General features: G+C 41.0%; 1 protein-coding gene across 2 annotated transcripts in view; it reads left to right on the forward strand.

Moving 5' to 3' along the window:
- Positions 1-22,207, forward strand: part of SNCA (synuclein alpha) — a 628,022-nt gene that overhangs the window by 65,649 nt on the left and 540,166 nt on the right. The gene's annotated exons all lie outside the window — the stretch shown is intronic.

The raw sequence follows: 22,207 nt of genomic DNA on the forward strand, positions 1-22,207 counted from the left end.
AATCATACTTAAAATGTTTTACTGACCCTTAAAGATTGAATTAAAAAGTAATCCTACAACCGAAAAATCATAACAAAATTACGAATGCTAGACTGATTTTTTTTGTTTATATACACACAAAAAAGAAAATAAGGTGTTTTACCACTGAGAGCAGAAACTGTTTCTGAATCAGAGGCTATTAACGCACATTACTAACGTAAAGAGAGTCTGATAATACCGTTTATAAAATTTAGTTGAAAGAAAGAAGTAGCATGTTATCGGAAAGTAGGAGAATTTAAGATGTAGTTCATAAATTTACTGCTATTTTAACTTGTGCATTTCATCAATGGAAAATATTATACAATAATAACCCACAAAATGCCTATAGATTCATTTTCAGCTGCACTTAGTGTTGGCCAAAGGGAAGCTCCAGTTCCTTCTCGACGTAAGCCTTTATTTTAAACGAAGGTCCATTTTAAGTGGGAGAGAAGTAACTCAAAAAGTGTTTGTTGTACAGCGGCACCATCTTTAAATATGTTCAGAATACACCATGGAGCCTATAATGTCTATGGCTTGCTTTTGGGTTTGTAAAGCACCCATATAATCAATGGTATTCCGAGGTTAGTTATTCTTAGCACAACACATATAGGACATGTACCATGCTAAATGTTAAAATATATTGATAGTAAGTGCAACATTTAGGCGTGTGTCACCATTTGTTTTGTTTATTACACTCCTTGTACAATGAGCATTTTCATTATTCATTATAAAAATGTTTGGTCTTTCTTAGAAACATTAATACAGCTTGCAGTTATTATTACAAACATTGTGACAAACTATTTTTCTGAACTATACCTACACCTTATCATTTCTTTGTGAACATGGGCTACTTATCTTGTGCCTCTAATTATTTATTGGTTTTCAGATTTTTTTATTGATGCAGCTGGAACGGCTGCTTGTTATTTATCTGATGAAAGGGTCTCAAATTATAATTTCACTGTACTTTATGAGATGAAAAATGTGTTGTGAAGCCTTTTTCCTAATCTGGTGTTTGGCTGCTTGACATATAATTCACTGGAAAATGAGCGACAGAATTTGAAGACTACCAAATCCCACCTGTGCTTCTTTCCATATTGGACTCAGCTGGTTAGGTATATATAACAAATAGCCTACATTAAAGCTTCTTGGCAATTGTGGGAACTTCTACGTGAGTAATAAAAATATAGCTTGCTGTAAATTTCATCTGTATGTCGGTCTGCCGCAGTTTGCTACTGGTTTGCATGAAATAAATGCAGCTTGAGAATGTGAAATATAATTTTGATATGTCTTAATTTTGTGGCAGAAACGTGCCAAATCCCACTTTTAATATAAAGAAGAAAAAGTATGACAGTAATCCATTGCCTAAAGTGAATAGCTCATAAGTTCATAAAAAACTATGGGTCCAAGTTTATAACACAGTTTGAGTCCCTGAAATCATTTTTGTCCTTAGAAAGTTGTTTGGAGTATGAAATGCAGAATACTGAAAAAACAAATCACAAATTGTATATTATTCTGACTGTAATTTCCAATTCCAACTTTGAAAAACCTGAAAATATGGCACATTTTTCACAAGTGCAATATAATAGACATTAGAGAGAGTCAGGAAAACGGCCATGGGTTTGGAACACCACCATATCATAACATTGGGTATTCACATACATCTTACAAGGCCATTTTCAAGCATGAAACATATAAATCCACCTCTAAAACAAAAATTACAAAACATCATACTTACAGAAGTGAAATAGCATGGACAACTCCTACATTTTAGTGGGGAAGAAATTCGGTCTCTGTCATTGAAACATATTTTGTCAGTGTACAGAAAAGAAAGAAAAAGCACAGGCAAATTTCCACTGAAATTGAATCATAAACCAGCAATTTTTCACCAGGTGAAAATCTGCCATTTTGAAGAATGTGTTACTACTATAATGAATTTTTCATACATTTCTGAGTACAGGTCCAGGGAACCTCATGAATGACAAGAAGAGATTAACTATACAGACATTATCACTATAAACCTATAACTCACAATGGTACTCAATTGGCTTCTATGGCAAAACATTTCTGGATTGTTCAATCAATGTGGCTGATTTAACATTGCAAGAAAACATAACCTGTACCTTCTATACTTTGGCAAGACCAGCCATCTCTTTAGGGGCACAGTAGGCCCACCCGACTCCATTCTATTTGACTAGAAAAATCAAAATATTGATGGGTGGTAAGAGCTCAGAGCCAGGAATCTCAGAGTTGCTCCCTGGAAACCTTGGACTTGAAATGGAAGTGACATTTGTGTAGCAACAGAGGTAAGTGAGACAGAGGAATTGTATAATGGGGTGTGGCTTAAGTTAACCAGCACTGGCAGCAAACACCAACAGAGCGAGGTCTCTATGAAGGCCAAAGGGAATTCCTGCAATTTAGTATGCTTGGATGTGAAGATTCTCTATGAAGACGGTAATGTTAAGCATTTCAAAGATTTAAAGGAGTGACAGACACCTTTGTACACAAACACCCAAAGAAGTATATTATGAGCCCCAACTCTTACTTTGTGCTTGCAGAAATGACCTTTTATGAAGAAAAATGATTTACAAACAATGGGTTTGCTTTTGTAATAAAATGAAGCCACACAGTTTGTTTGTGTCTGTAAGCCTCCCAAAGGTATGAATTAGTTTCTTCAGGGTCAGAATGACCTGTTCAGTTTGAAAACACTAGCAAAAGGCCTTGTTTTGGGGAATTCACAAACTATAATATGGCCAAATCCCACCATAAAAATTCTTGAGGATGTAAATAAATATCCTGGAAAATTGTTGGAGTGTATTGAAAGGGGTTCTTGAATGAGCAAATAGTAACACATTCATTAAATAAATAATCTCATCAGTAATTGTGCACAATCAACATTTACACTGTGGAAATGTATTTGCTTTGCTTTTAATAGAAATCACAAAAGTTGGAGCCAACCAGGCTTACTCCTAAAAATCGATGTGAACTGCAGAACAATCGAAAACGTCCTTCAAATATTTAAAGAAGCCAGGGTAAATTTCCAGTTATTTACCTATTTGAGGAGTTTTATATATTCTTGGGGCTAGACTGGAGAAGGAGTAGTTGGGAGTTTCTTTTTATTGAACTTCTGTGGTTTCAACAGTAGGGAGTTAGTGCTTCTTAAAGCACAGGCTTTGACATTCTTGGCAAAGTAGACTCCATCATTTTGTGACTATTCGCTTATTGTCATCTCCAGAGCCCACAACAAGCATCTGTGACAGAATGAATATACACCCCTTTTGCTTATTACCCCAAAAAAGCCTGTCCAAAAATGATTTCCAAAAGAAGTGTACTCTCTCCCTTGGTCTTTTAATTTTGTAACTAGAAAGTTTCATTGAACGCATATATGTATGTGCCATAAAGCCTTTCTTGCAAAAATTTGCCATTGCCCTAATTTGTAAAAAATGTTCAGGTAGTGGCTAGACAAGTGATTTAGCCTTCTGTTTGGCATATCTGTGTCATGTCAGATATCCTAAACCTGGGAATGCAATACCTTGAACTTGGGGACCAGGACAATGACTAAGTCCACCCCCACCCCCAGCTCCTTGTTGTTTAACATAGGGCTCCATATGACCCAATAATTTGTGTGTCTTTTGAGTGGCGTTATATCTTTTCATGTCATACGTCCCTTAAGAGAATGACCAGGAATCTGCCATCGTTACAGGGAGTCTGCTTTTGCAGAACTGTGATTTGGGACAACAGGGGCTGCACACCTCTGCTAAATCAGTACTGTCACACCAAAATACCTGACTAGCTCACAGTGCCTTATTTGCCCTCCTGCTCTTACAGAGTGACAAGTAATTGTGTCTACCAAAAAGGCACAACAGTCTAGCTCCCTCTCTCAGGGAACAGTGGAAAATAGGTCAGTTCTTTTCATCCATTATCTCAGTCATACATATCCATAGCAACAGTAAAAAAAGACACAATGAAAGTACACAATATATTTATTGCAACTAACAGTCTATCATGAAGTAAATTAGATGTGACTACAATACTGGCAATAATTATGAAAATCAGAATAGCAGTTAGAAAACTGTATAACACAAATAGTGCCACCACAATGCAAATCTAGTGGCCTGAGTCTACCTTGTAATTGTATGAGCAGGAAGACTATTATTATTATTTATAATCCCTGGGAATGGAGATCCCCAAACCTGTTTGAGTAGTCAAGTGGTCCTCATAGGGAAGTGTAAACCCAGTTTACACAGGCTGAGTGCCCCAGAGGGCATCTGTTCCCCAGACCTTTACACTCTGCTGGAAACCTCCTCTCTATAAATAAACACTAGGGGACCTAATTTATAACTTTAGCTTCATACAGTGAAGAGCTACAGTGTTATGGCTATGAAAGCCTAATGACCATTGCTGAACAGACAGAAAGCAACATCTGGCACTTGTGCTCATTAAGCAGTCAAACAATGTCCAACAGAATCCCAGGAAAGTGCCTGCACAGCAAGTGAAATTACAGTGTGTTTCAAAACAGTGGCATAAAAGAAAAAATGTGCAATGTACAACAACGCAAGACAAAGAAACTGTGATTTCTAGAGAGCTAAAAATGAGACATAACTATAGTGAGTCCATGCACAGGCCTCCTGACACCAAATGACTGTATTACAATAAAGCAAACAAAAGTGCAGCGTAGTGTAGTGAGGCATCTATGCATTTCTTAATTTGCTCAAACAGAGAGCGCAAACTAGGAGGCCTGTTTAACAGAAAGATATAAGCAATCAAATTATATTAAAATGTTATTTGCCTTTTACCCTGTGTTATTCGATTGCAATGTAATGTATGCATTTAACCATTGATGAACAGAGGAACAGATGATGCTGCACAATGAAGTAGAAATGCAATCCTTTTGTGCAAGCAATTGTTTGAATGTTCCTGAAATTAAACCCTCAGTTGGCCAATAAATGGCTTGAAGACACTTGCTCTACACAATGCACAAACCAGTCATGAAAGTGACACTCTTGTTTGGAAAGAAAAATTACAATCCTCTTGACTTCCTGCTAAAATGTTACTCCGAACGCTTCCTCCTATTTCATTTGAGAAAATTCTACTAGAAGTAATAATGCAAATAATTGTTGCCATCCATTTAAAAGCAGGGTGTCTATCTACTACATTCAGAAGCAAACATCTCATGAGTTGCTGTTGGACACTGCTCTCACAACACTAATATACCATTTGGGTTAAGGTTTTTCCCCTCAGGCTCAGGAGATCGAAGTTAACAGCACTCACACCTTTCTATCATGGTTGATATCTGCATTATGGGTTGTGCGCTGATTATGGTGAATATGCCAGTTTCCTCTCTAGCTAATGTTCAACATATCTTTAGTTTTATTTTTATATGAAAAAACATGAAAAAACATGAATATCACCAGGTTATTACGTGTTAGAAGGTACAAGTTCAGAAATGTCATTTTGGCGTGTGTTGCAAAAGGCTAATGATATGAGACTGCTTAGCATTGAGCATCGATTACTTTGCCATTTAAAAAAAGGAGAGCAACGTATACAATGCAGACATAGAGCTGCAGTAATTATTTCAACGCAATGTAAACACGAAGGTAGAAAGATTAAACGTTTGAACATTTTGCAATAAGAACTCTTTTTGACTCCTCCCTTTCAAATTGCTTGCTCTTATTTCAGGCTTTGTGATTACTTCAGGCTAAGGCATCAGGGCACCTGCCCAGTTAACAAGCCTCATAACCGTGCTCCTTCATCATCCCATAATTCCCTCACTCCACCTAAAAAATCGGCATCCTCCCTGGATTATAGAACGAGATTAGTTTGCAGACACATTAGGTGCCCAATGCCAAGTTTTCACCATAGTACCTTTCCCGAACTATGAAAGACTCTACTGATTGGCAAATGACTGTGTATATTTAATAAAAGACATATTTAATTGAGTTCCATTAAATTCTAATATTGGAATGTTGGGATCTCCACTAAAGACAAAGTAGTTCAGGTGTATCATGGATGGTATAAGCCTTCCGCTCCAACATTCCAATGTTTTTATTTTGTTTTTCCCTTTTTCATTTAGAACAATTTACGCTCAGTGGGCTCGGCTCAGACCAAAAACCTATGCTCGGGGTTTTTAACAACTGGTATAGCATTTCGAAGTGGCCAGAATCTGTCAGCTGAATTTGATGAAATTCATATATATGTAAATCATGAGATCGAAAAATGCTCCTGCAAATGCTCTTTTTTTGTGGAAATTATCTGGATACGTCTTTTTGAAGCTGTAATTTCACAAACAAATTCAAATGTTCATTGCTGTATCTTCTACCATCAAAATGAGTGAAAATAAAAAAATTCTTAGCATTTTCCGTACCAGTAAGCAAAAAATCCTAAGTAAGTTACGAATGAATTTTTGTTGGTTGTGCATGGGAAAAATCAACCCCAACTATACTTCATAATTGCATATTTTTCTAAAATCTTCTTTTTGCATTAAATCAATTTTTAAACATGTGAATAAGGAAAAATACAAAGTAACATTTTTCAGGTTTTTCACTAATACAGATGTAAGGAAGTAGACCAAATTTTGTGTCTCTTTGAAATAAAGTTGGGAAATACTTTTCACCAAATAATTAAGTGAAAGCTTCGGAGGACCTTAGGGCCTGATTTAGATCTTGACATTTTACCGCCAAACCGGTGTGGCGGAGGGGCCGAAGAAACTGCCTAGTCTATGGCATCCCACCGGCCGTATTTAGATGTATTGCAGATGAGCTGTTGACAGCCACGACAGAGTGCTCTTCCTAGTTATGAGCCGATGGGTTCTCACTGGCCATATTTAGATGTTACAGTCCTGAAGATGGTGTACTTCCGGCAGATTTCTGACGGAGAGAGGACATCAATGGATCCAATGGACATCAGACAATGGTAGTGGTCATGAAATACAAGTAAGTCATTTATGCACACTCTACCCTAGACATATGTCCTCCTGCATCACACATGACATAACACACCACAAACACACCATCATCCAATGCCATCCCTCCACAACACAACATGCACATGCCGCAAACATGCATTGACATACATCCATGCCACATCATAGATACACTATTGATACTGCACTCAAACACAACACAGCCACAACAACTACACACTCATCTACACAGACACACAAACACATAATAAAGCACAACTACACACATCACAACAACAACCAGCACACAGCACTCACCTGAATGTTACATGCAGCAACACAACACACAACACAACATACACAACAACACCCATGCAATATGCAAGTGCCACACGTTCTGAAACAACATCACCCACTACATCTCACTCCTTCTCACTCAGCCAATTGCTTTACACACACACACGCACTGACTCGATGCACAACATGACAGGTACAGATCCCCTTACAATGTGCACACATGGACACAGTTGACAAGTGTGATTGTACCATTCTTGTGGTGCCATCATTAATTTGGCAATGAATACTGATGTCATAATAACATTTGTGTGTGTGTGTTCGATACGTTTTGTATACCTGTGTGTGCCCATCCATGTCTAACCCACTCGTGTCCCCAACATATGCATGTCAGAGTAATTTAAAAAAAATACTGTGATGTAAATCTCTGCGGAGATCCTGAGCTCATGTGCAGTGACACCCCAAACTACACAGCCAATGTGGGTTGCTCATCTTCGTGTCCAGCGATGGGGGGGTAATTTTTTCTCAGTGGTACCTTGGCAGCAGCTACGGAGGATCCCGTCCGGTCTGGTCCAGCAGGAAATTGAAGTAGTATTGGGAGAAAAAAGAGAGTTCTCACTGTTTTTTCCCTGCAATCTGCAAGTCAGAAGCGGAGGGTGGACCACCACTGTTTGCTTGATGGTAAGGCACATCTAAATTTGCTTGGCTGTAAGTGTAGCTGGAGTCCCGCCGTCAGCCACTATTTTCTATGGCACCATCACAGCTATTGGGATTCCTTGGCGGAGTCGACGGTACTCGAGCGGGTTAAAGTCTATGGGACAGCCAACATCTAAATAGGGCAGGCAGACTGTCATGGTGCTGGACAGGCTTTCAGATGGAAAACTGATGGTGGGACCGCCAAGATCTAAATCAGGACCTTAGTTTTTTTAACGCATTTATTTAATGAAGTCGTAAATACATTTATAGTTTGGAACACATATTTTATTAGATTATTTTCATGGTGGAAACTCCACTGAAGACAAAGGTGTGGCTGAGGCCAATAATGTCTAATATCGCCCTTATTCTCCAACATTACAGTGCTCGTTTGACTGTTTCTGATTCAAGTATGGCATTCTCCTATTCTCCTATCAGCAGATGGAATGTTCTGGTAACATTATAGCCCTTCTGCTTTGGACAATACTGATCTTTAGAACATTGGGGCACTTAATTGTCGACAATGAAGAGGGTCAAGTCTAATAATGGCCATTATAAACATTCTGCTTCAATATTCAAATATTTGTCTTTCAGTTTCTCTCTTTTTAATTTAGAACATTCCACCTGAAGTGGTTGGAGTGTTTTAATAGCCTTACAGGCCTTTTGCCTTGGGCTGTATCAGTTGTTAACTGCCGCCCCCTCAGGTTCATGGCCTTTAACAACCGGTATAGCCCTCTGCAATGGGATATGAGGCTATATGGGCTATAGGGCTATAATAAAGACTCAGCTCTTGTTGAGGGCTGTACCTCTGGTAGTGTGCATTTAATAACTGGTATAGTCCTTTGTAGCGAGCTACAATCCAATATGATATCATTAAAATACAGGCCAGGAAGGGTGAATTGTACATTTTACTTTGTCTAATGTAAAAGAAAACACTAAGGCCCTCATTATGACTCCGGCGGGCGGTGGAGGCCGCCCGCCAGAATTCCGCCCTCCGTAATACCGCTCCGCGGTCAGAAGACCGCGGAGGGTATAATGAGTTTTTCCCTGGGCTGGCGGGCGGTCTTTTGGAGGGAAAAACTCCCTTCCCACGAGGATGCCGGCTCGTAATAGAGCCGGCGGAGTGGGAAGGTGCGACGGGTGCTGTTGCACCCGTCGCGTATTTCACTGTCTGCAAGGCAGACAGTGAAATACATTTTGGGGCCCTCTTAGGGGGCCCCTGCAGTGCCCATGCCGTTGGCATGGGCACTGCAGGGGCCCCCAGGGGCCCCGCGACTCCCCCTCCTGCCATCCGGTTCCCGGCGGGAGAACCGCCAGGAACTGGATGGCGGGAGGGGGAGTCGCCGGCTTGGAGGATTCCTTGGGGGCAGCTGGAAACCGGCGGGAGACCGCCGGTTTCCCTTCTCTGACCGCGGCTAAGCCGCCGCGGTCAGAATGCCCCGCGGGGCACCGCCGGCCTGTCGGCGGTGCCTCCGCGTCCAGCGGCCCTGGCGGTTACAAACCGCCAGGGTCGTAATGAGGGCCTAAGTGATTAAATTCAATATGTTTCTAATGGGTCTGGGAATATACTACAATGATCCATATTCTCTTTACTGTTAGCTTCTCTTATAAGTATCCTTCTCACACTTCAATGTCTTCCTTTTGCCTCACTGCACACCTCACTTATTACTGTCCAGATCTCATGTAGCGGCCATCTCTCCCAACAATGGCCCTTCTCCTGTCAATGTGCATCTCTGTCCTGACATTGCCCCCCCACTGTTTCATTACCCAGTTCTTCTGTCACTTTCCCTCTCTGTTATTGCTGCCTCGCTTTCCAGGCAATGTGCACTCCTCCTATAAGTGTACACTACTCCTGTCAGTGTCCGCCTTTCCTTTTACTGCAAATTCCTCCATGACTGCCTACCACATTCCTTACTTCCCATCCCCTACATCATGATCCACCTCATCCATCTCTACTCATATCTCCTGACCTGTTCTGAAAATGTTTACCTGTCACTTGAGCTTCACCTGTCAAAGTTCACCTCCTTTATCCTGCTATCTAGTTTTTTAGTTCTCCCACCTCACTCATCAGTTCACTTTCCGGATCCTTTCTTTCATTGTACATCACTTCTACCACTTCCCTGTCTCCCTTCATGGTCCATCTCTATATCAACCTTCTCTGATGCCAGTGTCCCACTCATACTGCTGTCTACCACTACCACTCTTGTCACTGGCACTTCAATATTGCAGCCTTCTCTCCAATCATGATCCCACTGCAGGTGCCTCTGAAATGTTGGCAGTGAGGAGGGAGAGTTGGCCTGGCATATGAATGACTTTCTTCAGTAATATCAGCACTGTCAGCCAGGATAAATAAACTCACTATTTTTTTGTGTGACTCGCTTTCCTGAAACTTGTTGTGTGTCCCACCTCTCCTCAAAACTGTACTGGCTAGACCCAGCTCTTGATGTCATTTTTCAAAGAGCAGGAGAGATGTTTCCCTAGAACAAGAACAACTGCTTTAAAAAGTAACATGAAACAAGCTTAACTCACACAATTACATTGGCAAACCTATCATTATCATTGTGTGGGATTGCCTTACTTGTGGTCTTTTTTATATGCATCTGTGTGTGCTATAAATATGTTTTAGTAAATAATAAAATAAGATGTGATAGACTTAATATTTCTTTGTTGTGGGACTGTTGTGCTCCCATTATGACCAGTGGTCTAGGCTATCAAGATGAGATAAATTGGTGAGAATGGTGAAAACCAGTGTCATAGGAAAACATGCATTCGTGATTAAGTTGGTCCTTGATTTAATATTTCCCCACAAAGAGGCACTCGAAACATGAATAATTTTAGAGTTTGCACCTGCAATGTTTGAGTGGTTTCTAGTAGGTTCCTATGCGCTCCATCTCTCTATTTGTTTTTAAAAACAATGAGTGTATATTTGCTGCAATTTTCCATTTTTTTTCCTTTTCTGATTTTCGTATTGCAAACACAAATAGAAGTTGGAGACTTTATTCAAATTCTAGTCAAAGAAAATTCGGCATCGAAGAAGACACAGAGTATAGTTGTGAGAATGTATGTTTATTAATATAGTGCCCAAAAGTAACTTTGATATGTAAGTAGCGCCACAGTCCTCTAAGGTGCACATTTTAAGATTTCTTTAGTTCTCAGAAGGAGACACGAAGGATTGTGAATCAGCTGACTAAAATAAGCTGAACTAAACTAAAAAACACTAAAATAAGGGTTGTCAAGATTAATACAGTCCTTCCAATGAATACCTTCTTCATAATAGGAGTTGCTAGATTATTCCAGATACAGTCAAATTGATGCCTTTAGGTATTAAACCATTTATGCTTTGCTCTCATTCTAAATTATCAAGTAGCCATTTTAATTGTACCTACAGCTGCAATTGATGTGATTATGTTAGCAAAAAGTACTATTGAGAGAGACATATCCTTGAGTGAGAATTCCTCAATGTGGATATATTTTAGGGGAATCTTGTGTAGTTGTTGTAAGCCAGGTTTTCAGTTAATAAATAATGATGCTCTTGTGATACCTCTTGGTCTCTGGAAAGTCAAAGCCTTTGATTTGACATTTTAATTTCATACTGATTATGAAATTATGGGATTGTGGTTCTCTTTGTGTGGGAAATTGTTAGGTAGAAAGTAAATGCATAAATATGAGTTGGATGCACATTTTAATAGTGCTTTGTTGTGCTCACAAAAATAGGCCTGAGCTATCCCACCTATCAGTCATTTATTTGACATGAACCAATACAGTTGTAACATTTATCTTAACTACGGAACAAATGTTCTTAATAAGTATGAAGCCCAACTGGGTTATTTGGTCTTTGGACCATTCATATTGCAATAATTCTGAAATACTTTGTATAGATGCTGGTAAAGAAGGATTCAGTTTTGATCTTGACTAGTTAATAATGCAAACTGCAAAAGATACAAAGCTGTTAATGAGAAGTAAGAAATAAAGAGTGAGAAGCTTGTCATCTGCAAAGAGTGAGGTTTTGGAAGCTTTCTCTCCAAATTTAATCACCTGTATGATATCAGTGTGTTGAATGGAGATTGCATGAGTTTCTAGGGCTAAAGCAAAAGGAAGAAGTGTGAGGCGGCTACCTTGATGAGTAATCCGTTTGATGTGAATTGGTTGAAACGTGATTCCTTTGGGAACAAAGATTGAGGTTAAACCTTGATAAAGTACTTGAGAGGTGGCACAATAATTTTCTAAGGGGTTGTATTTGTTCAACATTCTAAAAAGGTAGTTACACCTGATAAACCTTTTTTCTTTTTTGTAGGCAAAAAAATCTGGTTAAATATTTATTTTTCTCACCATTTACTATTGATTGAGATAATGAAAAACTAAATTGTATAGGGAAATAAACAAAACTAACTTCAGATACAAATGCATCACAATCTATGTAATTTCTCGGGAGGCAGTGGTTGTTACTCCCTGGGGACCTCTGAAATTTCTGACAGTAAGCTTTGATGTAGGATGAGGCACTACGTTATAGACAATGCCAGGATTCTAGACATGCTTAGTGAACAAAAAAGCAAATTTGTCATATTTTAAAGGTATCTAATACATAATACATTTTTGAATAAGGGTGTGGAAATTACATTTTTGGCCCCATTTCACAAAAAATGACACAGAATTAAACGATGTTTCGTTTGAAGGTTCCTTATCAGTGTATTGGTTAAAAATTGATTATGGGGGCTTATCTCACACTTAAAAAAACACAGACGATACAGGCAGATGACTGGTTCAGAGAGGAAATGTGTTTCCTAAGGTATTTACTGCTCAAACCAATTTCCTGTGGACACAAATTCTGCATAACTTTTGATGTAAAAAAAAACACCTGTGCTTCATTTTCTATCTGCACATCGGAAAAAAAAAACCTGTCCAAGTCCATGCAACGTTTTGGAACTCTATATATATTTAATCTAATTCTAATGGCCTGATTTAGAACTTGGCGGTCAGGTTACTCTTGGATTTAGATTTCAGTGTACAGGACATCAGTCACCATTGTGATGAAGTAACCCGTCTGTCAAGTTAGCTAAAATGAATTAAAAATCATGAAACAATGAATTATTCTAATGTTAAATAATTATGGCCCTTATTATAACTTTGGCAGTAAAAACCACCAACAGCCGCGGCGACGGCTGTCAAAATACCGTCGCCGCAGCTACCAGCTGTCCGCCAAATTATGACCGTAGCCGGAATTCCACAAGAAGGATGGCGGAATGCTGGCTGCGGCCATGGCAGCAGATGGCGGTAAGGTTGTGCTGCTGCCAGCAGTACCGCCACGCGAGTAGACCGTCGCAGACCGTATCATGACACACGATACAGCCTGGCGGTGTTCTGCTGGTGGGTGCTGCTGGCAGCAGCGCCCCGTCCTGTCTCCTGCTGGAGGACCCCTGAAATCAGGTAAGTTGGGTGCTCCGACAGGGGAGAGGGTAGGGGGTGTCGTGAGTGCATGTGCGGGTGGGGGTGTATGGTTGTGTGTGCGTGGATGCAAGTGTGCATGTATGGACGTGTGGGTGCGTGTATGTTGTGTTGTGTGAATGCGTGTGTGCATGTATGTAAGGGTGTGGATGTGTGTCTGAATGGATGTATGCATGCATGGATGAATGTGGGTATGAGTTTGTATAAGCATGTATTTGATGGTGCTTGAAGGTGCATGTATGTTGTGGAGGGGTCTGGATAGGGAGGGATGGACAGAAACATGGGGAGAGGGAGGAGGAAGGAAAACCCCTATCAGTGACAGGGAAGTGATTCCCTGGCAATGATGGTGCCTACCACCATGGTTTTCGTGGCGGTAAGGAAGCCATGAAAACCATGCCGGTAGGCGGGGTCATAATCCCATGGGCGGGCTAGTGACGGCCGCCTGGCTGGAGACTGCCCAGCAGCTGTTACCGCCATGGCAGACGGATTGGTACATTGGCAGTTTGTCTTGAGCCAAACCGCCAATGTCGTAATATGGGGAAAAGTACCGCCAGCCTGTTGGCAGAACTTTTCTCCATTTTACCGCCGTCTGCCAGGGTTGTAATGAGGGCCAATATGTGCTCTCATTTGTAAATAATATGTTAGCTGAGGTAATTATATATAACATTACATAATATGACATAATATACATTTAATTCAGAACATAGCTGTGTAATTAAACTCAATAAAAAAGCAACATTGAATTTTAAATAATAGACTATGATGGTATGATGTTATTTCAACATAAATGGTAAAGATGACAAATTACTTTTGTAATGTTTTATTAGGTAATGCCTGCAATTTCTAATCTATAATATTGAAGGAACTAGATACTTCAAACAAAAATATTGTAATAAACTGTTCAAAAATAATTGCTAGCGTGTTTTGGGCACACACTCACTGGCTGCTTGGAAATCATATGCAGTTATTAATGAAATTAGAATTTCTTACATTTTTACACATCATTTCATTGCAGTTTGCAGTTACTAGGTCCCTTTCTACTTTCACATCTATTTCCTGCAAATTGCATCAACTCCATGAGACTCTTAACCCCTTCAATGCGGCACTACCTCCCTGGTGCGGGTCACGACCAGTGGCCGACACCAGGAAGGGTGTTAATATTATTATTATTTTCTTTCTAGCCCCGGGAGACACAGAAGCTTCTGTGTCTCCCCCTGCCCCCCACCCGCCCCTTTGTGACGTCAGCGCTCCGCGAGGCGCGCTGACGTTACAAAGTTGTTTTCCCCATTGAAGCAGGAAGCAGCCTTGCGGCCGCTTCCTGCTTCGATGGGGAAAACGGCCTTTCGCACGTTCGGGAAGGCCTCGTAAGAAAGGGGAGAGTCACAGCTGCGATCGGGGGCCAGGAAACACTTTCAGAAGGCCTCGTAAGAAAGGAAACACCACTAGACGCCAGGGATTTCACTTGGGGGGGGTCGGCCCCCTCGGAAAACAGGCCGGCCCCCCCGGGGGCATATTTTTTTTAAAAAAGGTAGGTGCCCCCTGGGGGGGGGGCGCGATAGCGCCCCCCCAGGGGATTTTTAAAAAATAAATAAAATAAAAGGACATGGGGTCGCCCGTGGGCAGGGCGACCCCCTGTGGGGGCAATATTTTTTTTAGATGTTGTAGGGTTTCCCTGGGGTCCATTTTGGCCCCAAGGAAACCAAAAAAAAAAAATAGATCTATATATAGATCTATACATATAGATATATCTATGTAGATATATCTATGTACATGGATATATCTATAGATATATCTATGTAGATAGATATATATAGAGAGATAGATCTATATATATCAATCAAAGAGATTTATAAAGCTCGCTACTCACCCGTGAGAGTCTCAAGGCGCTGGAGGGGGGGACGGGGGGAGGGAAAGGGGCTGGGAGGTTCACTGTTCGAAAAGCCAGGTTTTGAGGCCCTTCCTGAAAAGAAGTAGGTTTTGGGTCTTGCGAAGGTGGGTTGGGAGGGCGTTCCAGGTTTTGGGTGCAAGGCAGGAGAAGGATCTGCCCCCGGTGGTGGTGTGTTTGATGCGGGGGACAGAGGACAGAGGCGAGAGAGAGGTCAGCTGAGCGGAGGTTTCGTGTGGGGGTGTGGAAGGTGACTCTCGTTGAGGTAGGCAGGGCCTGTGTTGTGGAGTGATTTGTGTGCGAGGATGAGGATCTTGAAGGTGATCCTTTTGTCAATGGGGAGCCAGTGGAGGGATTTGAGGTGTGCAGAGATGTGTTCGTGTCGGGGGAGGTCGAGGATGAGTCTTGCTGCTGAGTTCTAGATGCGTGTAGTTTGCGCTTGAGTTTTAGAGTGGTGCCAGCGTAGAGGACGTTTCCGTAATCAAGTCTGCTGCTGATGAGTGCGTGAGTGACAGTTTTTCTGGTCTCTGTGGGGATCCATTTGAATGTTTTTTTCAGTATACGGAGTGTGTTGAAGCATGAGGAGGTGAGAGCGTTGATTTGTTGGGTCATCGAGAGGGAGGAGTCTAGGATGATGCCGAGGTTGCGTGCGTGGTTGGCGGGGGTGGGTGCAGGGCCTAGCGCGGTGGGCCACCATGAGGGGTCCCAGGTGTTTTTGTGTGGGCCAAAGAGGATTATTTCGGTTTTGCTTGAGTTGAGTTTCAGGTGGTTGGCTGTCATATGTATATCACTTTTGTCAATATGTGTGTGGTTTCCCTGGGGGGAAAAGGGTCAGACTTGTCTAGTGGCAGTTTTAGTGCCATAAAGAAGCGCAGAAGGTTTGTATGCTTACTGCAAAGAGCAAATCTGTATTTTCGGAGGAGTCCCATTCGATAACTCCTCTTCCAGTACATTATGAGGGAGGTGATGAGGACAGTCCTGCTGTCCCTTTGCAAGCTGTTTGTGCAACTGGGTAATAGTGGGTTAGCCCAACCCAGAGAGCAGGTGAATGCGGCGGCAAGCAGAGAGAGAGAGAGTGCTCTCTTGGGAGCTCCCCAATTTAGTTCAGCCCCAAATTCCACCACCCAAATCGTATTGTGGAGACATCAAAATTATCTATGGCAAAACAAACTGGTTTTGTAAGGCAGGCACATGTGTTTTTGGTCCTGGGTTCGGCGGCCATATAGAGAAACACACTAAACGCAAACATTTCTGGAAACTAGACATTCGGGGGAGTCCACAGAGGTGTGACTTGTGTGGGTTCCCCAAAGTTTTCTTACCCAGAATACCCTGCAAAGCTGAAATGTTGAATAAAAACTCTATTTTTCTCGCATTTCTGTCACACAAAAAACAGGAATATGCTGGGATCCACAAAATTCCCACCACCCAGTGACTCCTCACCTGTCCTGATAAAAACACTATCCCACTTGAGTGCCTACACCTAGTGCCTGCGTCAGGAATGGATCACCCCAGGGTCAACAGCTGCCTCATGTAAGGACCAACATTGACCGTTGTGTGATCTATTTCTGTCGCGGGCACCAGGCCTACCCACACAAGTGAGGTATCATTTTTATTGGGAGACTTGGGGGAACGCTGGGTGGAAGGAAATGTGTGGCTCCTCTCAGATTCCAGAACTTTCTGTCACCGAAATGTGAGGAAAACGTGTTTTTTTAGCCACTTTTTGAGGTTTCTGGGTAACAGAACCTGGTCAGAGCCCCACAAGTCACCCCATCTTGGATTCCCCTAGGTCTCTAGTTTTAAAAAATGCACAGGTTTGGTAGGTTTCCCTAGGTGCCGACTGACCTAGAGGCCAAAATGTACAGGCAGGCACTTTGCAAAAAACAGCTGTGTTTTCTGTCAAAAAATGGGATGTGTCCACGTTGTGTTTTGAGGCATTTCCTGTCGCGGGCGCTAGGCCTACCCACACAAGTGAGGTATCATTTTTATCGGGAGACTTGGGGGAACGCTGGGTGGAAGGAAATTTGGGGCTCGTCTCAGATTTCAGAACTTTCTGTCACTGAAATGTGAGGAAAATGTGTTTCGGGAGACTTGGGGGAACATAGAATAGCAAAACAAGTGCTATTGCCCCTTATCTTTCTCTACATTTTTTCCTTCCAAATATAAGAGAGTGTGTAAAAAAGACGTCTATTTGAGAAATGCCCTGCAATTCACATGCTAGTATGGGCACCCCGGAATTCAGAGATGTGCAAATAACCACTGTTGCTCAAAACCTTATCTTGAGCCTATTTTGGAAATGCAAAGGTTTTCTTGATACCTATTTTTCACTCTTCATATTTCAGCAAATGAATTGCTGTATACCCAGTATAGAATGAAAACCAACTGCAGGGTGCAGCTCATTTATTGGCTCTTGGTACCTAGGGTTCTTGATGAATCCACAAGCCCTTCATATACCCGCAACCAGAAGAGTCCAGCAGACAAAACGGTATATTGCTTTCAGAAATCTGACATCGCAGGAAAAAGTTACAGAGTAAAACATAAAGAAAAATGGCTGTTGTTTTCAGCTCAATTTCAATATTTTTTTTATTTCAGCTGTTATTTTCTGTAGAAAAACCTTGTAGGATCTACACAAATGACCCCTTGCTGAATTCAGAAGTTTGTCTAGTTTTCAGAAATGTTTAGCTTTCCGGGATCCAGCATTGGTTTCACACCCATTCCTGTCACTAACTGGAAGGAGGCTGAAAGCACCAAAAATAGTAAAAATGGGGTATGTCCCAGTAAAATGCCAAATTTGTGTTGAAAAATGTGGTTTTCTGATTTAAGTCTGCCCGTTCCTGAAAGGTGGGAAGTTAGTGATTTCAGCACCAGAAACCCTTTGTTGATGGCATTTTCAGGGAAAAAACCACAAGCCTTCTTCGGCAGCCCTTTTTTCCCATTTTTAAAAAAAAACTAAATGTTCACTATATTTTGGCTATTTTCTTGGTCTCCTCCAGGGGAAACCACAAACTCTGGGTACCATTAGAATCCCTAGGATGTTGGAAAAAAAGGACGCAAATTTGGCGTGGATAGCTTATGTGGACAAAAAGTTATGAAGGCCTAAGCGCAAACTACCCCAAATAGCCAAAAAAGGACTCAGCACTGTGGGGGGAAAAGGCCCAGCAGGTAAGAGGTTAAACACTATAGTCAGACCATAGCTACACTGCAAGTGAACTTGCATTGGAATATTAAGTCAATATGGTATTTTATTATAGTATATGGTATTTTATTATAGATCATGCAATCCACAGTGTTAAAATGGGATTTTAGGTTTACTTTATTGATCAACATAGGTCTAATTGCTAGAAAATGAAATCACACATGAGCTAATTTATGGTTTTAAATCTCCCACTCTTGCTACACCAATGGTTAACACTTGTTCAATCATCTCTCGGTGGACCTTTCTTCTTCCTCTTGGAAACACCTGAAACTTAAACAGGTCACGATGTCATCAAAGTTCATTTCTTTTTAGTGCTTATGGTAGGCATGGATCTTTTTCGATCTTTAAGTATAACAGCAAATAGAATTTGGATTTTCTGTAGGAAGATTAATGATACATAATCAACCTATTCTTTGTAATTTGTTATTGACAGAGACTAAGCACATTTGCTATTTTTTGATTCTTAGTCAATTACTGGTGCTTGCTTTTTGAAAACCCTCTGGATTCCGAGTGTGTCAGAGGAGCAGGTTCTATTAATCACACCAAAGACAATCCGACTCCTCAGATTTTGGAATTTATCAGTTACAATAAATAGCATCTACTCTGAGTTTTAGATGAATAAGATGCTGCTTTTGGTGCTGCCATGCCAAAAACCACATGTCACTGTAAATATCATACTGTTTTCCTCTGTTAAAGTCTGACAGAATTGAAATGCCAAAATGTAATGAAAGTTGAGGTATTTAATGCAACCAGCAACTACCGAATGTGGCAAATGCAGCACAACTCAGAATTCTGACCAACTAATCATGTGTTTGAAAACCTCATGTAATCCATTTCACATGTCAAATCGGAAAACCACATTTCTGCATCATATGTCGGCATGTAAAGTTTGATCCTTTCTAGTTGTTGCAATACAACCTGGGAGAGGGTTTGTCATAATGGCTGCTTTATTACTGCCAGTGGTTGATCATAAACATTGATCGGGTTACTGCTCTGTGAAATAGTAGATCTGAAGTGATGTTTGTTTTCCATTCATGTATCAATGTATTTGGTACTTATATAGTACGAAATTAGCCAAAGGCTGCAGAGTGAGGAACAGTTAAGAAAAGTAATGAATACAATTAGGACATGCTTCATCAGATGGTGAGGAGAGCAGCTGCTGAGTTAGAGTTTAAGGAGACTTATTAAAGCATCAAATGCATTTTTTTCAGTTTCAGTTTCATACCTAGAGAAGGTCTGTTGTTTTTTTTGTTGGTGCCTGGTTATCTGGTGCCCTACGGTGTCTGATCTGTGTATATGTCGAGATGCACAAGCACTGTTGAACTCATTAGCCTGATAGGAGGGGTGCTGATTGCTTTGCAAACGATTCAGCTGATCCTAAAGATGGTGTGGGTCAGTAGGGTAAGCCATTAGATTCTGTTAGGGATTGGTGATGTGGTTAAATCACTGCAAGCCATCGATGACATATGGTGCTGCATTTTCATCTTAATAAGTGTGATGTCTGGGAGATCATGAATCATAGTGTTACCACTAACAAGATGTGAGAGTACAAGGGCTTAGTTGTCACTTCTGAATTCACTTTCCTTGTTGAATAGTTTCACATTCTTTAAGAGGGAGACCTGGCTCCTGATCATCTTGATATTTCTGGTGGTATATTCCTTTAGGTTGAGGTGGATTTCAAGGATTGATTCTAGTGGGAATCAGGAGTTGAATCTGTCTTATTTCCGATGATAGAGCCAAGTTTGGAGTGCTTCTGTTTTGTTGTTATAGTTGGTTAGGAGTAATTCCGTTTTGCTATATTTGGGTTTCAGCTAGGTGCTGCACATCCGGGACTGGAGAAGGGGGAGACTGTGTGTGAGGCATTGGATGGCACTTGATGCAAGGAGTGGAGTAAAATGTCATGGCTGTAATAAATCACAGGTCAAACCAGAGTTTGAGATAAGAATTAAGTGGGTGGAGGAGCATTTTAGGATTATGTACAAATGGACTTGTTGCATGTACACCCTTCTGCAATATTAGTTGTCACTATTTATTGCTAAGAGCTAATGCCTATTGTCATATTGTCATGTGGTTCACCTAATCTGTCTAAAAGGAGCATTAGTTGAACCATAAGTGTTTTAGAAATTCAAAACTTTCCAATCCTAACATTTTTGCTAGGAACTTGAAGGAACAGGCTAGTTACTGTTTCACAATGCCCCAAAACCCATGTGGTCAATTTGATTAATCTGAAATATGCCCATATAAAGGATTGAAGGATTGGCAAATGAGGACATCCTTCTTTCACTTCCTAGCCTTCCAATTTTCCATGGTTTGACATTTAATAATTAACTTTAATCCTAACCTCCACTAAACCCTTTCCTGGATCAACTCCTCCATAGCTACACACATGTAACATCAGAGTTTTGACAAAGACTGTATCATAGGAATTTTTGAAATAGTTCTTTTGAAAGGACAGCCTGAAAACTAATTCAGATGGTAATGAGAACCTATTTTTCTAAACAAATCACTATTTAAATTATGTATACTGTTAACTGTACTATGAAAGACACATTTGACTCAGTAACTCCTTAATGGTCAAGGACATCACCTATCATCCTGTCTGGTAATGGGTAATCTAGTAAATGGTAGCTCATGGCCGTTTGTAATGATGTGTTTTTTACTTCATGTCAGCTCTAAATTTCACATAGTGTGTCATGCTGCACTACTGCAGAGTTTATCCACAGCTGCATCATTGTTTTAATTTGTTTTGTGTTGGTGTTCATTCTTCCTTGATGATAGATAACAAGATTTATTGATGGAAAGATTTTTTTCCATTAAAGTATAACGTATTGTTAAGTTAAAAATGTTTCCAAAATTTAACAGTGACCTAAAAAGTATCCTGGCTCTGAGCTAAAAAACTATTTGCAGCATCTATTGCAATACTCATCTATTGTGACCAAAGCCAAGTTTTCAAGGCTTTCACGAATACAAGCCAGGGGAGGCTCCTTCGTAAAGGCAGAGGAGTGTCACCCCCCTCCCCCGCCAGCAGTGGCAGCTACAGATCCTTCAAAAGAAACAGAAACTTTGTTTATTATCCTTTTCTTTTAAAGGGGCGTGACCATAGGCTGTGATATGCACAGCACTCCCCCTCAGAGCGCATGTATGTTTGGCTGGCCAAACATACATGTGCAGTGTGCTCTCTGCAGCACAGCAACACAGTTGCCAGGCTGCAGAGAGCCTGCACAGGCTCCCAATCCGTCTGGGAGCGCCCAGGCTGGAAGCCTGTGCCTGCCTGCAGCCAGCCAGCAGGGAAGAGGAGCACGGGACGGCGTGGAAAAGGTAATTGGTGTTTTCTTTTAAATTTCATTTATTTTAAAGTTTATTACCCCCGCACCCCCACCCCTCCCCCGCGCGCCACCCTGCTCCTTCCACAAACCGCGAGCCGCTCCTGACTAGCAAATCGTTTATCTTGCCCACAGAGGGGAGATTGAATTCCAGAGGGAGGCAGATCTTGTTGGGAATGCACTACCCCATAGTCTCATCAATATTAGAAAGTGCCACTAAGTGCGCCTTTGCACGTGCAACTTTTGAAGCGCGTGTAATGAATGAATTTCTATTGGAGATATCGAGATCCCTGTGGACCATGCTAATGACCTTATATCTGCCTGTGATTTTTCCATTTACTGTTTTACTGTCACAATGTCTGCACTACCATGGCTTTCAAATACTTTAAAGGATGGTTTGACCCCAATATCTTTTGGCATCTGTGAAATTACTAGTAACTTGCCTGGGGATAGAGAATCAT

The sequence above is a fragment of the Pleurodeles waltl genome, chromosome 1_1 (genome assembly GCF_031143425.1).
Source record: "Pleurodeles waltl isolate 20211129_DDA chromosome 1_1, aPleWal1.hap1.20221129, whole genome shotgun sequence".
NCBI classification, from domain to species: domain Eukaryota; kingdom Metazoa; phylum Chordata; class Amphibia; order Caudata; family Salamandridae; genus Pleurodeles; species Pleurodeles waltl.